The sequence below is a fragment of the Pongo abelii genome, chromosome 15, assembly GCF_028885655.2.
Source record: "Pongo abelii isolate AG06213 chromosome 15, NHGRI_mPonAbe1-v2.0_pri, whole genome shotgun sequence".
Classification (NCBI taxonomy): Eukaryota; Metazoa; Chordata; class Mammalia; order Primates; family Hominidae; genus Pongo; species Pongo abelii.
Window position 1 is genome coordinate 75,802,517 of NC_072000.2, and position 23,376 is coordinate 75,825,892.

General features: G+C 37.7%; 1 protein-coding gene across 25 annotated transcripts in view; it reads left to right on the top strand.

The window, feature by feature from the left end:
- The window catches only part of SIPA1L1 (signal induced proliferation associated 1 like 1), a 411,542-nt gene that overhangs the window by 218,253 nt on the left and 169,913 nt on the right, over nt 1-23,376 (top strand). For 2 of the 25 annotated variants that reach the window (XM_063715618.1, XM_063715627.1), the window contains exon 5: nt 9,018-9,063. The exons of 22 other annotated variants lie outside the window; for them this stretch is intronic. The gene's annotated coding sequence lies outside the window, so the exon portion shown is untranslated. Of the gene's footprint in view, nt 1-2,723; nt 5,001-9,017; nt 9,064-23,376 lie in introns of those variants that run through there. One more of the 25 variants, XM_063715623.1, reaches the window with a different exon arrangement.

Consider the following 23,376-nt stretch of genomic DNA (forward strand, 5'->3'; position numbering starts at 1 on the left):
GGAATTCGAAGCTGTAGTGAGCTGAAAAACAAAACAAAAACCTTGGTGTGTGTCTAGGGTAATGAGCTCATCATTGTTTCCTGGGACTTTCTTGGTTTTGACACTGAAGTCTCACATTCTAGGAAACCCCTTCTTCCCAGGCAAACCAGGATGGCTAGTCTCCCTATTTATAGTCCTTAAACCTGTTTCTGTCTCACTTGGAATTCCTTGGGAGAATCATCGGTCCAGTTGCTCAAGCTAAGCATTCAGCAGTTATCCCTGATTCATCTCTTTCTAAACCCATCGGTAACATATTTCTTAACCACATCTAATCCATCGGTATGCCTAGTTGGCTCTACCAAAAGTGTCCAACTCTGTCTGCTTCTCTGCATCTCTGCTGATCCCACCTTAATGCAGGCTGTTTTGATCTTGAGCTGGGTTATGTCATGAGACAGTGATGTGGAACCTGCAACCTTTCACGTTGTTCTTAAAGTCCAACCCTGTACCAGGCCCTGCAAGCTTCCTCACAGCCCCACACCATCTGTCTTGTCTTTTCTGGGTCATTTCCCTTTCCCCTCCAGCCACACTGGCACTCTTTACCTTGGACACGCTGTTTGCTCATGTCCCAGAGTCTTTCCACTAGCTCTTCCCTCTGCCTGGAACATTCATGCTTTGTGTTACTGATTCCTTCATGACATTTAGTCATCTTATCTTAAATGACTTCTTCACAAAGAGGCCTTCCTTGACCAAATCAGTTGAAAGTAGCCAGCCAGCCAGCCAGCCGCTCTTGATCATATTACTATATTTTAATTTTCTGGATGGCACTTCCAGCTATCTGACCTTTATCTTGTTTATTGATTTGCTTGTTCTCACTCTCCCCTACTAGACTATAAGCCCCTCAAGAGTGATGGCTTTGATTGCTGTACCCACCATGCTTTCCCCAGGCTTTAGGACAGTTCACAGAACAAGGGCCAGAAAATGTTATTAATTGTAGTAAAGAATAAATGTATCCTAAGCCATTTAATTAAAACTTTGAGATCTTGAAAGTTTTAGCAAGCAAGAACCAATAAGTGGACATTAATTGTACCATAGCTATTATTACTACCACAAAAGGTACAGAATATCATTGATATTATCTTCATTTAATGGGTTATACTGATTTTATGTTAGCTAAAATTTTAGGTTTATTTACAAATGTGTTTTCTCGTACCCTGTTTCTTTTAAGCTTGTAATTTATTGAATGGTTGAACTTTTCTCCTGCAGCAGCTTTTGAGTTTGTATCCTTAGTATGAAAGTTCAGTCATTCCATACATCAGTCTGTGGGGACTACAGATTGCCTTGGAGCCTTCCTTACTTAACTTTGACCTAAGGGACTGTCTTTTGGAACTTGAGTGATTATAAATCTGCACATTTCAATGTCGAAAGTATTTCTAAGCCAGGGTCTCAACCTTAGGACTTTGGCATTTGGGGTCAGATAATTTTGTTGTGAAGGGCTGTGGAATTACATGTTCAGCTGCATCCCCGGCCTCTACCCACGAGATGCCAATAGCGCCTCCTCAGTTCAGATTGCTGGTATCTCCAAATGCTGCTCAGTCTGGAGGGCAGAGTCTCCCTCATTGAAATCCACTCTTCTAAACAATGAATACTTTTTCTTCTATTTCCTTTATACTGGGAGATAATAATTTTTAAAAAATCAAATAGAAATCTGGCTCAGCTTTTTTGGTGGGGTGAATGTAGCAGATTTTTAAAAGCTATTATAAGGAAAGATTGTTCATCTTCCACCATTACTAAGTTATAAGAATCTATTTTCAACTTGTATGTTTCTATAATTCCACAGTACGCTTTGTGTTAGGAACCCTAAAATATTCTGGGGGAATTTGTTCTTTCAGTGTTTCTATATTTTTCGCCAGCTCCCATCACCATGGAGCTAAACACTTTGAGACATGTTAAGTTAAAAACAGTAGTGACAGAAGAGGAAAAAACATTTTGCTTCTGCATTCTTTTTTCCTCTCTTCTCTTCCTCCTTACCTCAGTCAGCCAAATAGGGTATTAGTTTGAATGTTTTAATTGGATGTCAAGATGGGAAAGGCATGTTTTTCAGAGCTTATTTTTTCTTAGGAAATGCTAGCAGTATAATTTGAACAGACCTATGAATTGATATTCTGAGATAAGGTAAAATATACCAGGAATGTGTAGGGAAGGAGACTTTTTCCTTGGCCTGCACCCATTTTATAGATCTGTGTGCTTCAAAGATCCCATTGTATTGTTTAGGTAGGACTACTCTACATCATATACAATTCTTTTTTTTTTCATATAGAAAACAAATATCAAAATGTATGTAACCTAGTTTTTAGTGTAGAACTGATTGATTCATTGAATAAATGCAATTCTTGTCAGCTTTCTTAAATTGAGACCTTAGCATAGTGTTTTATATAAAGTAACTAGAGACAGACTATTTTTCAGGTTGTGGTTTGTGTTTGAAATTCATGTCCTCATCCAGGTACAGACTTTGAGCTTTGGCCTATCTGAATGGAATATTGCGTTCAGTCCTTTCAAATGTAGCAAGGATGAATATAAAATTAGAGAAAAAAGTTTTCTTTCCTAATATTTACGACCTGTAGCATCTTCTGTTAGTTTGTAGGAACATGGTACTGATACGTTATTTCTGTTCAGCAAAGGTAGTTTAGAGATTTTTTTCTGTTTAAGATACAGTATTTTTTTTTTCTGAACAAATTAATGTCTTGATATTGAACCTTGGCTTCACTGTGCTCAAACGTTCAAATGTTAATTTAAGGAAGTTTAGATGCCTCGTTTCTTTTTAAACAGTATTACTGCTTTCTTTGCACACATGAAGCCATGATATTGAATTTAAAAGCAGATGACCTTAAAGAAAGTCGTGCAACTTAAACACCACAGACTTAAAAATAAAAAATATAAAGATTTTTAAAGAAGAAAGTTAAAAAAATGTATCTGCTTTTCTGATGTAGGCTGGTGAGAAAAGATGTTCTTTTTCTGTTGCTTTCAGTCTTTAGCTCCCTGTCAGTTCTGCCCCACTGTGAAACCGAAGATGTTCTCAGCATTCTTGAGTAACACTTCCCACAGGTGACCTTCTGTATAAAGGGAGCTTGTTGTTGTTGTTGTTAACTTCTATATTGATAAGAAGAAGATAACAGTTCACAAATTACAACATCCTGTGATTTGATTTTTCATAAAATTTTTTGGTGAGGTTTTGGGAATTTCATTCTTGTTCCCCTGATCTGCTACACTCGGGCTACCACACTTTTTATAATATTTATTGCTATAAGCATAGTTTGGGAGCATTTAGGTTGTTTATAGCTCCTTGCTATCCTAAATAATGCTGTGATGAACGCTTTTTTTGCACGGAGTTTTGTCTTTTGAATTGTTTCCTTAAAAAATACTCAGGAATAAAATAACTGGAAAATATGTAAGCATTTTAAAGGCTCTCGATACATATTCCTAATTAAAAAAAAAACAACAATTTCACTCTTCCAGTAGCTAATGAGCACATTATATAAAAATTAATATCTCTTATTTTTCTTAAAGCATACTTAAGGGCCCTACGATTTTCAGATTGTAAATAAGCATTGGCTTCAACTTTAAGTCTCCAGCTGCATTAGCCCCTAATAAGAGAGTCAGACTGTTCTTTGAACCTTTGAAGCCAGGCATTGACTTCTCCTCTGAAGCCAGGCATTGACTTCTCCTCTGTAGCTATGAAAGTCCTGGATGACATTTTCTTCTAAGAGAAGGCTGTTTCATCTATACTGAAAATCTATTGTTTAGTGTAGTCACCTTATCAATCATTTTAGCTAGATCTTCTGGATAACTTGCTGGTGAGCTTGCACTTTCATGTTATGGAGACAGCTTCCTTCCTGAAACCTGATGAACCAATGTCTGCTGGCTTCTAACTCTTCTTCTGAGTTTCTTCACCTCTCTCAGCCTTCATAGAATTGAAGAGAGTTAGGGCCTTGCTCTGGATTAGGCTTTGGTTTAAGGGAATGTTGTGGCTGATTTGATCTTCTTTCTCTCCAGAACGCTAAAACTTTCCATCTCAGCAGTAAGGCTGTTTTGCTTTCTTATCATTTATGTGTTCACTGCAGTAGTACTTTTACTTTTCTTCGAAAACTTTTCCTTTGCATTCACAACTTGGCTAACTGGTACAATCCTAGCTTTCGGCCTCTCTTAACTTTCAACATGTCTTCCTCACTAAGCTTAATCATTTCTAGCTTTTGATTTAAAATGAGACACCTGTGACTCTTCCTTTCACTTTCAAGTTTCGCTTGAACTTAGAGGCCATTCTAATTTCAGTGTTGTGGTCTCAGAGACTAGAGAGCCCGAAGAGAGGGAGGCAGATGGGGAATGGCTGGTGGGTGGAGCAGTCAGAACTCAAACGACATTTGTTGATTGTTTGCCGTCTTCTGTGAGTGCAGTTTGTGGCATTCCCCAAAAGATTAGTAGTAACATCAAAGATCATAGATTACAAATCACCAAAACAGATGTAATAATATGACAAAGTTTGACATATTGTGGGAATTACCAAAATGTGACACAGAGACAGGAAGTGAGCACATGCTGTTGGAAAAATGGCACTGACAGGCTTGCTCAATGCAGGGTTGCCTCACACCTTCAATTTGTAAAAAAACACCTGCAAAGTGCAATAAAGTGAAGTGCCATAAAATGAGGTGTGCCTGTATTGTATTTATTGAGCAGAAACATTTTTCAAATGTTTAACCAATTTTTTCTTTTGTGAATTGCCTACTGTTTCAGAAAAACTCTCTCAAACCGTGTCTTTCCTCTTCTTTCATACCACCATGACAGTCATCAACACAGAAGACAACTTCTGTGACAAAAGCTGTGTGTTTTTTTCTCCACATGCCAAACAGCGTACACTGGCTGGATGTCCTCAATTCAGTTCCAACACTATCCACCCTAAGATAGTGTCAGATTCCACAGGTTGGGGGCTCAGTCCCCAAGACTGCCCCTTATATCTTCGGACATCATTGGTAAGTCCAGGCCTCCAGACTTCTGACTGACTGACTTTAAGTTGGTGTTCCCACAACTCTGTGTTTAGGTTTAATTAATTTGCTGGAGCAGCTTACAGAACTCAGGGAAACATGTTTACTGATTTATTTAAAAGGATATTACAGAGGATTCAGATGAAGCGTTGTGTAGGACGAGGTATCAGGGAAGGAGCGTGGAGCTTCTGTGCCCTCCTTTGGCATGCCACCTTCCAAGAACTTCTATGTGTTCACCTCTCCAGAAGCTCTTCAAACCTGGTCCTTTTGGGTTTTTATACAAGGAGGCTTTATTACATGGCCTGGTTGACAACCGTATAGAAATGTGATTGGACAAAAAGCACATTGTCTAAACCCAGCAAGGCCTGTCTATTCAGCCTTTTCTTGGCCTTTCTGTGTAGCTTTCCTTCCTGTAGGATATGGAGCAGGACTCTGTGGAATGAGGGTCTTTTGATCCACAATCAGATTAGAGTCCTGCCTTGGGCAGGTGAAAGGACAGGAGGTCAGAGAGAGAGAGAGAGATTCTGTTTCCTGAGCCCTAAAGTACCCCAGCATTATAACAAGGACTATGGGAGTTAGGAGCTAGGAACTGTGGACAAAAACCAATATAGCTATCATAACACCACACCCATTTATACTTCTTTTCCCATTTTTCTTTCGGAGTCTTAGTATTTTATCTTCCTTCACAACTCTTTGCATATATTCAGTGTATTCAATCTGTGTTGTATTTATTGCATTTTTTAAACTAGTATTTGGTTTGCCTTTTAATGTACAGATGTTTAAAAGTTTCATGTACCCAAATCTGTCAGTGTTTTCTTTTGTGATTTCTTTCATTAGTTTTGCTCGTGGAAAATGTTTCCCCATTCGATATCACATTTTTTCCCTGACATTTTATTAATTTCAAACTAAGTCCTTACCACCCATTAATTTCATAAGAAAAGAAATCCACTATTTGAGAATTAGGAGTACTTTGCTACTGATCATGGTTACTACAGGTTGTATTTTTGTAGTTCTCTGCACAAAGGGGCCGTTGCGCTAATTGTTAACTTCTGGCTTTGATGTGGTACTTGATACGTGAGTGCCTGTTTAATTCTGTGTTAATCCGTGTTTCTGTTACATTTGGATCGTTGTGAAAGTACCTTATTGAATACAAATATGAAAATGAACAAAGTAAAATAAAATTAAACTAGTCATGATTGACTCCTGTGTGAGTTCATACTTTAAGAGGCCCAGAAATTATGACTCTTTTCAGATGTAACTGATATAAAAAAACCTACCTCACTTTCCTGTGATAGTTATGGGTTGTAGCATTAGGCTCAAGTTGACTGCCAACAAAATGTAAAGTACTGTCTTTTGCATAGTTTATGGTGATAACTGCTATTTTTCTAATTTGTACAAGTTCAGTTTTTTAGAAATATATAAATCCATTGAAATGAAAATGCTTCCAATTTGCTGGAAAATGAATATTGCTAACTTACATCGTAGGTAATTATTAAGTGTTGGTTTGTAATACGTAAATCAGTTGTCTCATGATTTTTAGACCAAAAACTCACTTTTAGAAGTAATATTCTTGTTGGCATTCCAGGTGACATAGGTAAAAAAATATTTTATTGAATTTAAAGCCTAAGTACGTAATGATACTCTTACATCATGTGTTTGTTTATTGTCTGTTTCTCAAAGTAAATATAAACATTTTTAGGGCAGCATTTTCAGCACGTAGAATGATGCCTCAAATATTTATGGAATAATGGATATTTGTTGAGTGAATATCAGGGCACGGACGTAAAAGTATAGGAAAAAGAAATACTTCTGCTTGAGTACCTAGAATTTACCAGCTATTGTATGAGACATTTGGTGATCTCGTGACTATATAGAGAGCATTGTTTTTCTAAAGATGAACCTGGTTTTACCTTTGCTGTTAATTTTCTGGATACATCAAGAGTGATAGGTTTTTAGGAGACAGTAGGAAACTACAGACAGTGGAGAGCTCCATCATGTTTCAAGGTAGATTTCTCTTCTGGGAGAAGGTTACTAAAGGGCCTTAGCTAACCACTCTCTCTGCTTTCACTTGGCTGTAACCAGAGCTGTAATCAGAAATGGCGTGGAAGGCTGGTGAAAGCCGTGGTTGCTGTTGAACGGGCATATGTGCACTTAGGTAGTTTGCTGATGTAGGTTTAGTTTGTGAATCTAGATAATCTGGGACTGTCTTTTTAATTTCCTGAAGCATTTTGTTTTTGTTTTTTTAGAGACAGGATTTGCTCTGTCACCTAGGCACAGTGGCACAGTCATGTACAGTGTGTACATGTACAGTGTGTACAGTGGCACAGTCATGGCTCACTATATACTCAAACCTCCAGGTTCAACCAAGTCTCCTACCTGAGCCTCCTAAATAGCTGAGACTACAGGTGCACGCCGCTACACTTGGCTAAGTTTCTTATTTTTTGTAGAGACACGGTCTCGCTGTGTTGCCAAGGCTGGTCTCAAGCTCCTGGCTTCAAGTGATCCTCTTGCATTGAACTCCCAAAATGTTGGGATTACTGGTGTGAGCCAGGGTACTTGGCCTTGCCGAAGCATTTTGAATGCATGCAAACTAGCAGCAGATGTCAACATTTTCATTTTCTACTCAATCGTAATTTCAGCTTTACTTTTTTTTTTTTTTTTTGAGATGGAGTCACACTCTATCTCCCAGGCTGGAGTGCAGTGGCGCGATCTCAGCTCATTGCAACTTCTGCCTCCCTGGTTCAAGTGATTCTACTACCTCAGCCTCCCAAGTACCTGGGATTACAGGCATGCGCCACCAGACCCAGCTAATTTTTGTATTTTTAGTAGAGACGTGGTTTCGCCATGTTGGCCAGGCTGGTCTCGAACTCCTGACCTCAGGTGATCTGCCCGCCTCGGCCTCCCAAAGTGCTGAGATTATAGTCTTGAGCCACTGTGCCCAGCCTCAGCTTTACTTTTTGTAGAGAAAGGCATCAAAAGGAAGTTTTTCCAACTTTTCTTAATAGTATGTACTTTTTATAGATTTTCCCCTGCCCAGTGGCATCGGACTCTCCCAGAAAAATTTTATGCCAGGATTGTTGTAAAATATTGTCAAGCATTCATGATTTTATCATTTATGGCGGTAAGGGTCTCATAGAGATGTTATGTGAAATACTGTAACATTTTCTTTACCTGCTAAATAAGTATAGAGTAATAAAAAGAACAATTGTTTTTAAAGCCAAAAGATTTTGACCTAGTTCCTGATTTATCATGAGTATGCTTTTAACCTGATCTATGGTTGTGAACAGAATAAAAACTTTTCTACATTTTTTTCTACCAAATTAAAATGTAATTCTTAAAATTTCCAAAAGCATGTTTTCTAACTATTGAAAAAATAAGTTCATTCCCATTCAAAGTAGAATTATATAAACTTTTTTTTTTTGTATAAAGTTTCACTTCATGTTACTGAACTGGACTTGATATGGAAAACTTGTCCTTGAATAATCATTGAAAAATAGGCTGGGGGAGTGAGACTTTTTCATTAACACACTAAATTTGTGCTCCATGTGTAAGATATTTGTATATTTTTTAGTGGACTCTGATTGTAACTGAATTTAAAGATGCATCTTAAAGACCCTACTGTAATCTACCTACCATTAATGTGTTCATTCGTTTCTTCATTCTACTTGCAAACTTCTGTTTAAACTTTATCTTTGATCAAAATATTGTCTACTTTTGGTAAAAATTAAATTGTAAGTATTTGTGAATAAAATTCATATTTACCTATTCAGATTTACTTGTGTCAGGAATGCAGTCATCTGCAAGCATTAGAAAACCTCTCTAGTAGCGTAAGCAAAGGGAAATTAATTCTCCCACATACAAAGTAGCCCCAGAAATCAACAGTTCAGGGCTGCTACACACATGTTCAGTGATGCCACAAGGGACCCTGGAGCTTTTTCCTTGATTCTGTTGGTATCTTTCCTCATGCTAGTCTTATGAATGATAAGATGCCTGTTGCTCTTCTAGGTACCATGTACTCCAGGAGGAAGAAGGGGGAGTAAGAACATAGCAGGTAAAGACTAGGTAAATCAATCCCTTTTTATCAGGAAAGCTAAAGGGTGCTGCAGACTTCTGTTTACTTTTCATTAGTCCTGATTTAGGACTAATCTATTCCTGACTAGTTACCCCTAAACCAGTCCATGGCCGCAGGGCAAAAGAGTCCATTAGAAAATTTAGAAAGTTCCTGGTGTGTCTTCTAAGACACACCAAGGTGTCCCACACCCACCTGAACAACTTGAGAATCTGTTGTTAGTAAAGAATTGGGAGAACAGCATGGGTTAGTTAATGGACTGTGTCTTCCATACCTGCTGGAGTGAGGACAGTATGTATTAGATAAACTTAGAAGCCCTGTGCATTTTGACTTCTTGATTCTTTGTCTTCTGGAATAAATTAGGGATTTTTTTTTCAGGTTCTTCAGATATTTTTCTGTAGTCATACATATCCTGTCATTGTAGGGGATGATTTAGATATTAGGATAGCAAATACTGTGTTGTAGAGACTTCCTTAATATTAAGTATATGATGAAATGGGAATTGAGTCATAACACTCTAAAATTGAAATTTGAAAGCTATGTAATGAATTTATGCTTTCTAAAAGGAGTTCTTTTTAGTAGCTCTCTAGAAGATTAATTTTGTTTTATTTGTAATTAAAATGGCTTGAAGATACATTTTCAGAAAACATGGGCAATGATCATCATATATATACATTTATATTCCACTTTTTAGGCTTAACGTATCATAAATTTTTTCCCATGTAGTATACTATTTTAAAAATTGCTTTGGTGTCACAATGTACTTAATCATTTCCCAGTTATACATTTAGTTCCATTTTGTGCTGCCATTAGCAATGCTATAATTGCATCTTTATATAGGATATTTTTAATGTTGTATATTACTTTCTTTAGATTCTTCATATTTTAATGTCTTTTGAAGCATTTAGCTGATCGCAATCCAATAGCATCGTACAATCCAATAGCATTAATTCGCAGTGCCCACCAGCAAGATATAAAAATATAAGTTTTTCTGTCAATTTCCCCAGCATTGATTATTGGCAATTAAAAATTTTTTTGTTAATTAACAAGTGAAGAATTACTTTGAATTTCTTTTATGGTAGTAAGGCTAAATATTTTCTTTCTTCTTGAGATGGAATTTCATTCACTCTTGTTGCCCAGGTTGGAGTGCAATGGCATGGTCTCGGCTCACTGCAACCTCCTCCTCCTGGGTTCAAGCCATTCTCTTGCCTCAGCCTTCCAAGTAGCTGGGATTACAGGCATGTGCCACCACGCCCGGCTAATTTTGTATTTTTAGTAGAGACGGAGTTTCACCATGTTGACCAGGCTGGTCTCGAATTCCTGACCTCAGGTGATCTGCCTGCTTCAGCCTCCCAAAGTGCTGGGATTACTGGCGTGAGCCACCGTGGCCAGCCCAGGCTAAATATTTCCTACTTATTTTTTTTCCTCTTGTAAATGGCATTCTCCTGTTCTTGATTAGTCTGTTACTTTCTTAAGTAACATAGTATATTTTTTCACTTTGTAAAATGACACATTCTTGGTGTAGAATATTTGTTAGCCATAGATGTCACCTCACAAAGATCTATTAATAGTTTTTCTGAACAATTTGTGTAAACTTTTTATGTAAGTAATTATATATTTTATTCATAATGTATATACTATGTTGTCTCAATCTATGTGCCTGATAGTGCATTAGACTCTTGGGGATACTGTGGTCAGTATAACAGGTATCATATCTATGACATCAGAAAAAAAAGATACTTTTGTTTATTTTTCCCTAATATTTGTATCATTTCATTTTAGGACATAGTAAATTACCCAGTCTTTATAATAATAATAATCATTTTTTGTTGTTTAAAATAAGTGTGTTTATCAAAAATGGAACCCATAACAAACTTCATGTAGAATTTTATTATTAAATGCTTACTTTTTGTCTGTTAAATGATAGTTATACTTTTTTCATGTTTTAGTTATAGGGATTATTAACAGATTTACTAATATTGCCTAAAACTTCATTTGTGTACATCAATAATGTATCCAAAGTTGTTATTAAAGTGTTCAGCACATAATAAATGCTCAATTAATAGAATAGCTTTTTCAGTATCTTGCGTGTTAAGATTGGAATCCTATTTAACCCAGAATTCGTTGGATAACCTGCTAGTTTTTATTTCATGTTTTGTTATTTGTATTTTTTTCTATGTGTATGGAACATACAATGTGTGACTTCTTAATTTAATCAGGAAATTAAAATCTCAGCTCACTGCAACTTCCGCCTCCTGGGTTCAAGCAATTCTCCTGCCTCAGCCTCCCAAGTAGCTGGGATTACAAGTTCCTGCCACCACACCTGGCTAATTTTTTGTATTTTTAGTAGAGGTGGGGTTTTGCCGTGTTGGTGAGGCTGGTCTTGAGCTCCTGACCTCAAGTGATCCGCCCGCCTCAGCTTCCCAAAGTGCTGGGATTACAGGCGTGGCCCCCTTTCTTGCTTTATTATTGTTCATAGCACTTTGTAGCATGTCAAAAAATGGTATTTATTTGTTGTCTGCGTGTTTCCCTAGACTGTAACTCCATAGAAGGCAGGCAGGGACTTCTGTCAGTTTGACCAGTGCTGTAGTCTGGGTACTAAGAATAATACCTGGCGTAGAGTAGACATACAATAAATATTTGTCTAATTATGGTGATTCGTTTCAGTTGATTTCTCTTTTTACATCTCAGTTTTTGTCTTGATTTTATTTATTACTACTTGACATGAAATGTCATGTTTTAGTACAAATACGTATTTTATCATAGCATCTAGCTTGATGTTTTTCTTTTAAACTTGACAATAATAGTACCTCCTCGGTTTTTTTTTTTTTTTAAACACGATTTTGTTAAATATCTTCTTTAAAATTTTTTCTGTCTTCTTTTGGTTTGTACATCTTGGATTTTGTATTTTCTTTCTTAATACAAACTGAGGTTCTTTTAATAAGTTAAAGTAATTTGCTTTTGTTTTTGCACTTATGTTACTAAGGTGTTTTTTAAAACGATGACTCCTTAAGAATTACAGTCAGTGCCTTTTGATTTATTGGACATGACATTTCCTTTTATATCTTCAAATGATTTTGAGTGTAACATCTGAACTAAGCCACATCGCGTGACCTATTTATCTCATTGCTTCTGTTCTCAATCCTATTATTATTCTGTACTACCTCACAATGCAGTGGATTTTGATTCATTCGTTTCTGCTGTAGCACACACTGTCTTCTTTACTGAACTTCTGTCTCCTAGGTTTGTCCTATTTTACCTCAGAGTTTCAGCTCCACTGTTTTCTTTGTGAAAGTTTTCGTAACTCTCCAGCAATCTTAGGCAGTCGTCCTGTGTATTCTTACTGCACTATGTGTATGTATATTTCCAGGCATTTTCTTCTTATACTGCAGTGTGCTTTCCACAGTCATACAGAAAGTGGCATACAGAACATGCTCAATAGATATTAGTTATGTTTTTTTCTCATTTTCCTTTTTTATTTTTTAAAAACTGGAGTCTCACTCTGTTACTCAGGCTGTAGTGCAGTGGCACGAACACAGCTCAGTGCAGCCTCCACCTTCTGTCTCAAGGGATCCTCTCACCTCAAATTCCCAAGTAGTAGGGACTACAGGCATGCACCAGCATGCCTAGCCAATTTTTAAATTTGTTTTTTTTGAGATGGAGTCTTGATATGTTTTCTAGATTGGTCTTGAACTCCTGGGCTCAATCGATCCTCTTGCCTCAGCCTCCCAATGTGCTTAGATTACAAGCATGAGCTGCAATATCCGGCCTTATTTTCCTTCTTAGTACTATTTTCTTTTATAACTTGAAGTTATACTCTCTGTACTTTTCTTGGGTATAATGTGCATAAATGAATTTATTTCTGTGACTTTTTTCTTCTTCTTCTTCTTTTTTTTTTTTTTAAACATACATGGAGGTCTGCTTTTGTTTCAGCAGGTACTCCATTTAGAAAAATGTGCAGTCTTCTTCCTCTTCCTTGATGTCCTGACTTCTTACCCTCGACATTTTCTTTTTTCTTTTTTTTTCCTAAGACAGAGTCTCACTCTGTCGCCCAGGCTGGAGTGTGGAGTGCAGTGGCGCGATCTTGGCTCACTGCAACCTCTGCCTCCGAGGGGTTCGGGCAATTCTCCTGCCTCAGCCTCCCAAGTAGCTGGGATTACAGGCATGTGCCACCACACCTGGCTAATTTTTTTGGTATCTTTAGTAGAGACGGGATTTCACCATGTTAGCTAGGCTGGTCTCGAACTCCTGACCTTGTGATCCGCCCGCCTTGGTCTCCCAAAGTGCTGGGATTGGAGGAGTGAGCCACCATGCCCGGCCATCCTTGGCATTTTCTTTCCTCTTCTTTAGCTCTTTCTCCGCTTAGTGTAGCTGTCCACTTAATAGTAAAATAAGTACTAGTTACTTTCACAGGTTCTTACCGTTACTTTTCCATACTTTAAATTCCTCACTTAAAGGTATATTTTTGGTCTTTTCCCTTCATCCTCTGAACCATGCCTTCTGTTTCTGTCCCTATAAAGAGTACTTGGTTTCACATGATCAGATTGACAAAAATTTTAAGTTGTTGGTGAGAATGTGGAAAAGAAAAGTGTGTCCTCTTCTGAAGAACATTGGCTCTTTTCTGTTTGTTAATATTTTCTTCTTTTGGAGTTTGTATTCGGAAATTCTCATTTTTATCCTAGTGTCTTGTTTTTAACGTTTATCCTAATGTCTTCCATTCACGTGATCTCTCCAACAATTTTCCCTTCATTCTGTTGATCAATTTTTGTCTGTCTTATATAACACAACCTTTTCAGTTGGGTCAGGTGTTGTTTTTGTTGGTTTTCTTCTTAGTAATTTGCTAGGCTCTGGAGACCTTGTCTTACAGGAGACTTTTTTGAAGTTATTTTCCTTATGTGCTCTTAATTGCAGAGATACTGAATTTGGTTTTGGGAAGGGGGTTGGTAGGCCTGCCTAGAGATTTTACTGAACGTTCCACCTTTCATGAATTTTGTAATCAAGCAAAAATTAATTGCATTTCAAAAATAATTTTGAAAGTATAATCTCTTTTCCATACTAAAGTCATGCAGTAAGAAATGTAATAATATAATCTGTAACAAACTCCTTGCCATGTGCTTTAGTGAAGGTGGTGGATTATATGCAATAGTCATTTGGGTTGTCAAATCCTGTATCATTGCATAAATAAATATCCACATATGGTAAGATCTACTCCTCCTTTAAATATTCTGGCCATGTTTTTATAACTTCCTTACTGATCTCTCATTACTTTTAATAAAAATTATGGGGTGTATGTAATTTCGTGTGTATTACTTCCAAAGTAATTACAGTTTTTGGAAAACTCCTTTATAGCAAATATTTATAAAAAGAAAAATCCTTCCAAAAAATTAACTTTTTATTTTTCCATATTCCTCTGAAGTCCTTGTGCTTTTGCATATATAAATATATGTTCACAGAGTAGAATGTAATATATTTATTTTTAAATTTAACATTATATCTTAAATTTAGGCCATGTTAACTACTAGCCAACTCAATAAGACAACAAAAGAAAACATTGTCATTTTGAAAATGATATGAGTGTCTAACTAGGGAAATTAAAGAGAATCATCAAAATATTAACTCTAATAAGACTTCAGTAAGATTACTGGATATGAAGTAAATAAACAAAAAAACCCAATAGTTTTGTAGTACACCAGTAACGGTATATTAGAAAATATGATTACATGAATGATCTTAGTCACAAAATAAAATATTATAATTTACTTTATAATAACCTAGCAGAAGATATGCAATGGCCTTATGAATTAAAAGTTATTAAAGCAGATCTAAATAAATAGGAGCTGTATATGTTACTGAGTGGGAAGTCTCAATATTAAAAATAATTTAATGTTCCCTAAACTAATTTATAAATTTGTGCAATTCAAAAACGAAACAGCAAAACCAAGAGTGTTTGGCATGAAACTTGACAGAGTGATTCTAAAATTAGCCGAGGAAGTAGAATTAATGAGGTTAGCAGGATGTATTATAATGCTGTGGCATTTGAATTGGTGTGGCATTGGCACACGGAGAGAGAAATGCACCATCAAAACAGGAGAGAGACCACAAAAAGAGACCTCCACATGCCTCCACATGCACGGGAGCTTGTTTTTGACATTGTATACAAGTCAGTAATTCAAAAGTATTGATGGCTATTTAAGAAGTAGTGGTGGGACAGTATGATAAAAATATATTCCTGTAAATTCTAGATGAATTAAAGCCATTTAATCCAATTTTAAAGGAACATTTCTAAACTTTTAGAAGAAAATATGGGAAGACATCTGTATGATATTGGTGATTGGGAGGCCTTTAGAGCAAAACACCCAATTATAAATCTTACCATGTTAAAATTTTCAAATACAGATGTATAAAAAAAATACTTAAAAGCCAACACAAGGTACAGACTCTGAGAATAAAGTCAGACATATATGTCTAATGAAGGGTTAATATCCATAGTATATAAAGGAATTCTACCTTATCAGTAACAATGAAGAAAAAGACCTATTAGAAAAATGGACAGAACCTAAGTGGGTAAGATCAGTAAACAAATTAAAATTCTCTAATTATCAGGGAAAGCCTAATGCAAGCAACAAGATAACACTTTATATCCTTATATTAGTCATAATTTAAAGCAAAGCTGTGGCAGCAAGCAGGGCCCCCCCAACATTACTGTGAGTTGTAAAATTGTTACAACTTTGGAGTGAAGTTTGACTTTCTCTAAGGATGTTGAAAGATGCTCCAACTTAAACTTTCAGCAGTTCCCATTCTAGAGCTCTCTAGAGAGACTTTTGCATGTTTCTAAAGAAGATGTGAAAGGAAAGTTCCTCCTATCATTGTTTTTAATAGCAAAAAATTGGAAATCTAGACATCAGTCAACAAATTCTGGTGTATGCAAAAAATGGAAAAACAGAAGCCTTTTATAACGGATCTATAACTTTTTGTAGCAACATGGAGAAATCTTGATAATAATTTTTTTTTTTTTTAAAGTGAGGGAAAGTTGATGTAGAAAGTAAAGGAATAAAAGAATGGCTACTCCATAGGCAGAGCAGCAGCATGGGCTGCTCAATGGAGCATACTTATAGTTATTTCTTAATTATATACTGAACAAGGGTAAGATTATTCATGAGTTTTCTGGGAATGAGGTGGACAATTTCCGGAACTGAGGGTTCCTCCCCTTTTTAGACCATATAGGGCAACTTCCAGATGTTGCCATGGCATTCGTAAACTGCAGTAGTGCTGGTGGGAATGTCTTTTAGCATGCTAATGTATTATAATTAGCATATAATGAGCAGTGAAGACAACCAGAGGTCACTTTGATTGCCATCTTGGTTTTGGTGGGTTTTGGCTGGCTTCTTTATCACAACCTGTTTTATCTGCAAGGTCTTAAAGACTTGTATCTTGTGCTGACCTCCCATCTCATCTTGTGACTTAGAATGCCTAACCTCCTGGGAATGCAGCCCACAGGTGTCAGTCGCATTTTACCCAGCCTCTATACAAGATGGAGTTGCTCTGGTTTGAACACCTCTGACATACTTCTCTCCTCCCTTTTACAAGGGAACCCTTAATCCTAAGGGTTGTAGAGGGACAAAAATCCATCTTTTGCAACTTCTTCAGGCCGAATAGGGGTGATGATATTCTTGCCAAACTGTTAGGGTGTCTCGTATCCAGGGAAGAGAGGAGCTCAGTCAGAAAGCATCAGTATGGTGAGGGCCATTCACAAGCCTGAGTTCTGACAAAAAGTGATACCCAGAGTTGACCAATTGGTGTTGCACTGTTTCCTTTGGGTCAGAGGTCTGCTTAGCATAGTTCTTCCTTGGTTCGATAGGAAGATGTTACTGGAAAGTGGTCCCAATCCAGACTCCAAGAGAGGGTTCTTGGATCTTGTGCAAGAAAGAATTCGAGGTGAATCCATAAAGTGAGAGCAAGTTTATTAAGCAAGTAAAGGAATGAAAGAGGAATGGCTACTCCATAGACAGAGCAGCCAAAACCTGATAATTTTGTGTGAAAAAAGAGTTGCAAAAGGATATATTCCAAATGATACCATCTATATAAATTTCATAAACACAGAGTACTATTATGGGTCCATTTCTGTTTTGTAAAAGTTTAACAAAATGTGTGTGGGAAGAATGCATACTGTCCTTGGGAAGAAAGTTCCTCTGGAGAGGCCAGGAGAAGCATGGGATGGGAAGTTGATATTTTAGCTATATTCATAATATTTCTTCCCTTTTTGATGTGCAGCAAACTTGACAGATTAATAGTTATTAAATCTGGATGGCTGGTATGTTTTTGCGTGTGTCAAATATTTTATAGTCAATAGTTTTCAGTTTTATCGTGTAGCAGTTTCCAGTTAAATATGTTGGATTGAACTGGTGCAGTTATTTACTTTCCCTCCTCAAGCCCTATGCCAGTGTTACTCAAGGAATATAAAAAAAATATATGAAGACAGGTAAGGGGGAAAGACATAGGAGCAGATTTGAATGATCAACACCATTTTTGTCACCAGAGAGAGGGGCATGAATTTTAATTTAACTAATTTAGTGGCGTGAAAAGAGTGGCTTGAATGGCTTTACTGAGGGATTCCAAAAAATGTTGACTCTCTGCAACCCCAGGATTGGAGGGCCCCAGGTAGCTGGGAGGATTGCACTAAGCGGTGGAGTTAGTTTTAAGTAGATACTTGGGGTCCTTTCCCTAACCGTAGTGTAATTATAGAGGCTCTGGAAATAGGAATTATTTGAAACTTTTTTGCTGAGATTCATTCCCAGGATGCTGGCAGTCAGACGGGAAGTGGAACCATTCTTCTTCAGAGACACTGAAATGTATCCTAGAAATGAACTACAAATATGGCATTTGTGGGTCCCCCAGTATAGAAGGGGAAACCCTCTGTCTGATTTAAGAAGGAATGGAATTTATGGTAATAATATTTAGTAGCTTGTAGAATCACTGGAAAGGCTGTAGAACTGGGTTCGAAAAATAGGAAAAACAAGGGAGGCCAGGTAGCCAAGACAACACTCGTTCCCACAAGTAGGCTGGTGTGGTGTTGCCCATGAACACTGGATGTCTGGCTTGACATTGCCACTATCAGTACTTGCCTGAGGGTGCCAGTGTGCACCATTGGCACTGCTTGTGCCACCACCTTCCATGTAAATGGATTCGCCTCTTTCCTGCTTTCTTTAGACACTACTGTTGATTCAGAGTCCAGGACATGCATGTCTCATTGGCTGAGGGGCTGATTGTGTGTCTGCACCCTGTCTGTAAGAATGGCTGCGTTAAGTAACATTGTGGCATTTTTAGCTTCTACTATGGAAGGCAGATTTTGTATAAGGAAAGGAGAGGTGATTCCCTGGATATAGATACAAAGTTTAGAGGATAAGCAGATGTTAGGAAGTCATAGTGTTTTCCCCTCTATCCAGTTTCCCCAGGTAAACCAACTAGATCTCTACTTAGTCCCTTTCATGAAGTCTGCTTAGTAGTCAACAAGCCCTGCCTCACACAGAGCTTCAGTCTACTATTTTTTTCTTTTTTAAAATCCATTTATCTTTATTTATTTATTTATTTTTGAGATGAGGTCTCACTCTGTCACACAAGTTGGAGTGTAGTGGCATGATCTCGGTTCACTGCAACCTCCACCTCCCAGCCTAAAGCAGTCCTTACACCTCAGCCTCTCAGGTAGCTGGGACCACAGGTGCACGCCACTACACCTGGCTAAAGTTTTGTAGTGATAGAGTTCTGCCGTGTTGCCTAGGCTGGTCTTGAACTCCTGAGCTCAAGAGATTCAGCCACCTCGGCCTCTCAAAGAGGTGGGATTACAGGTGTGAGTCACTGTGCTTGGCCCAGTCTGCTATTTTAATGCGTCAATTTTAAATACAAAAGGATAGCCAGTTGTAGCAGACATATTAGCAAAACTTAGCATGTGAAAGACAGTGATGAAAAGAAAACAGAAGAAAAGTAAATTTGGGGAATATAAGATACTGAAGATGAAATGGAAACATAAAAAATTAGTTTATTAGAAGGATAAGAGAAAATACTGCATTCATGAAACAAGAATAGAATGATTTTTTATTTTATTTTTTTGAAATGGAGTCTTGCTCTGTCACCCAGGCTGGAGTGCAGTGGCACCATCTCAGCTCACTGTAACCTCTGCCTCCTGGGTTCAAGCAATTCTCCCTGTCTCAGCCACCTGTAATCCCGAGTAGCTGGGATTACAGGTGTGTGCCACCACACCCAGCCAATTTTTGTATTTTAGTAGAGGCGGGGTTTCACCCTGTTGGCCAGGCTGGTCTTGAACTCCTGACCTTAGGTGACCCAGCTGTCTTGGCCTTCCAAAGTGCTGGGATTATAGGCATGGGCCACCGCACCTGGCCAGAATGATTTTTTTAAACGGAAGAAACAGAGAACACAAAATTTCTTCAAAATTGAGCCCAAGAATCAGTGTGAAAGATTAAATAGTCTGGTTGGAAAATGATGTTTTAAAAAGTCTCTGAAATACCTAAGAGAAAAAGATAAAGAAATGGAGGGTGCAGGAGAAAAAAATAAGAAAGTGTTCAGGTGGCCCAGTGTCCAATGAATAGAACATTTACAGAATGAAAGAACAAAGAATGGGAAGGAAAAGGAATTAATCAAAGAGTAATAAAATAAAATTTTACTCAACTGAAAGTTGAGAAGGTCCACTGAGTGTCCAGTACAAAGACCATAAAAAGAACCACACAAAGACTACTCCGGTATTAAACAGATGATCCTAAAAAAATCCAGAAAAGAGCATATAACATAAAAAAAACTGGAATCACAGTATTTTGGGCTGCTTAGTTCCAACAGTAAAAGCTAGAAGTTAATGAAATAATACCTTTGTCTTAGTCCATTTTCTGTTGCTTACAACGGAATACCTGAAACTGGATGGTTTGTTTGTTTGTTTATTTATTTATTTATTTGAGACTGAGTCTTGCTCTGTCGCCCAGGCTGGAGTGCAGTGGCACAATCTTGGCTCACTACAAGCTCCGCCTCCCAGGTTCACACTATTCTCCTGCCTCAGCCTCCGGAGTAGCTGGAACTACAGGCGCCCACCACCATGCCTGGCTCGGGTTGTTGTTTTTTTTTTTTTGTATTTTTAGTAGGGATGGGGTTTCACCGTGTTAGCCAGGATGGTCTCGATCTCCTGACCTCATGATCCGCTCGCTTCAGCTTCCCAAAGTGCTGGGATTACAGGCGTGAGCCACCACACCTGGCCTGGATAGTTTATTTTTAAAAGGAATTTATTTCACACAGATGGAGGCTGAGATGTCCAAGGTCCAGCTGCTTATGGTGGGGACTCTGCAGCGTCCCGAGAAGGCGATGGAGGGCATCACATGCTGAGGGGCTGAGCCTCCTAACATGCTAGCTCAGGTCTCTCTTCCTCTTCTTATAAAGCTACCAGTTCTACTCCCATGATAGCCCATTAATCCATTAACCAATTAATCTGTGACTGGATTAAGCATTCACGAGGACAGCTCTCATAATTCACTCACCTCTTAAAGGCCCCTCCTCTCAATACTGCCACACTGGGGATTAAGTTTCAACATGAGTTTTGGAGGGTACAAATATTCGGACCATAGCAACCTTGAAAATTCTAATGGCAAATGTTTTACTACCTGTCGTTTTATGCCCAGCCAACCATCAGTCAGTTTAAAGCTAGGCATGCTAAGATTGAAAGCTTTTACCACCCATGCACCCCTTCTTAGGCAGTTACTAAATGAAGAAGGTAGTGGTCCATCCAGGTGAGGGAGTGAACTAAGAAAAGAAGAAATGAAATCTGGGAGATGTGGGATCCATCCAGGAAAGAAAGAAAGGAACTGTCAGGATGGTGATTGGTGGGATGTTCCCCGGAATACCTCTTCAGGAGACCTAGAGATCAGCAGCTAGATTGGGGCATGAGAAGAGCCCTAGGAGAGAGGTCTTCAGGGAAGAGAAATGGAATTGATAGGAACCTGTTGTTTTTGACTGTGTGGAAACAATAACAAGATTTTTTTGCTTCTTATGTTGTATGTAGGAAAAATTAAGCGTAGGTATATAGAAATAAAGCAGATGAAAATAAACGAAACAGTTACTAAGTTCAGGAAAAGTAAAGTAAGCAACTGAGCAAATATAGCCATAGTAACATAAATCCTAATATATATAGCTATGTGATATAACTAATATACACACAGGTGAACGTAAATACATAAATAGGTACATAGAATGGGGTAAGGAAATGGGAGAGACACTTAATGGAAGCATGCTAATTTCTCATCTTCCACAACAGGACTTCAACATTTACTATATAAGATTGACAAATTAAAAAGTAGCAATATGAACCTGTTATTTAGGAATAAGGAAATAGTGAAGGAACCAGTGCTATGTATTGAAAGTGGCTGTGGCTGTTCCTGGGACTGAAGAAGATGGAGTCAAGCAGTATAGGTTTCCCCCACTTTATATGCCTGTGGTACTATTTGCCTTTAACTACTATGTGTATTACTTTGATAAAAACATAAACGAATTAAAAATAAAATAGCATTGCAGTAAGTATCTTTGGACAATTATTACAGATTGTAAAATCACTTCTCAGTGTTTGTTTTACCACCATTTTCCTATTCAAATGTGGCTGACATTTATGATTAAGCCTCTACTAAGGACTAAGTATCCTAAAATCAAATAAGATGCAGTTCCTGGCCTGAAGCACTTACATTTCAGTGGGTGGCGCATCAGAAAACTGAGCATTCACAGTGTGTCCTGTTTGATTGTCTTTTGGGAACCAAGGATGTGGAGAAAGTTTGGGACCTCAAGAGAAAGAGTGGATGTCTACAACTGCACAAGGAAGGGCAAACCAGTAGACCTCCTGGGACCTGCTGAAGGAGGAAAGATGCCCGAGAGCTGGGCAGAGGAAAATCCCTCCTGCTTTCGACAACTATGCATTTCCAAATGTCGAAAGAGAGGTTGCAGAGCTCAACAACATGAATATTTTCTGGCTTACCTGCAAATGGTTTTTTTCTCCCCCTAAAAGGAAACAATATCCATTATCTCTAGCGACATGTCTATTTTAACTTTGTCACTGTTAACAGTGGTTACTGGCATTCCAATACTTTTTCCTAATGCGTATAGTGTTGTTTTGATTTGTATGACTTTGATGCTTATTATACTCAGAACAGTAGATGGGCCTTTTCTTGTGCTTGTGTTCTGTCAAAGAATTTTTCTTAGTTCAACATATTCTTTCTTTAAAACTTGTTTTAACTGCAGTGATGCCAGAAAGTTTCAAAAAGACAGTTCCTCACTTTTTCTTGGCAGCAGATCTGGTGTTAGAAGGTAATAACACATAGTGAAATCATGATTTATTTAAAGTAGAAATTATGATTTCTACAACAAAAATCTTGATTTTTAACCACCATAAATTTCCTGTAGTAATCCCAAGGGATGCCGTAAAAAGAATAAGGTGGGGTAGGGGTGGGAGTGGAAGGGGTGGACAACTTCCTGAAAGAGAACATACCCCAGTGCAATCTTGAAGGAGGAATAAGAGTTAGAGGAGTAAAGGGTGGATAAGAATAAAACAGGAGGAGGAAGGAAGAGAATTGAATGGAGTTGTGTTCCAGCACAAGTTACCACTTGGCTTCACCTGAAGTCTCATGAGAACCCGGTGCATTCAAGAAATTTTAACTGGTTTCCTTTCCCTTTGACTGGAGCCCAGGGTTCAGGAAGCATGGTGGGAAGAGTGTGGAGAGATTGGGCTGTTAATTAGGGAGATTTATCTTGCACTTAGGAAATTCTGACATTGCAAAAACAGAGAGGCTGTCTCCTTGAGGATTTAAGCGAAGGAGGCTAAGACTCTTGTGCTCATATGCACCTTATAAACAGTCTTGAATAGGCAAAGTGATCAGTTTTTAAAATAAGCATTATTGCAGACACACAAGACTATGTTTTAAGATCAAACTTACTATTCTAGTTAGAGGATTTATTTTACTTTGTCACAAAAATGAAAAGGTTGGCAAAAAAAAAAAAAAAAGACTTCCTGCCACAAGGTTTTATCTTTGAACACTTTATTGGTTTGCATTTTGATTAATTTTTTTTCTAGTTAATAAGAGTTTAAATGATCAAGTTAATACATTTGTGAGGAAAATCTCACTTAGAAATCAGAGATTTTTAAGTTTAGGGGATTAGATTAAAAATAATTTTATTTGAAAGTTAGGCATAAAATGTATGTATATTTGCATATGTGCATAGTTTTTAAAAAAAACTGGAAGGATGTGGTATGCATTAAAGAAA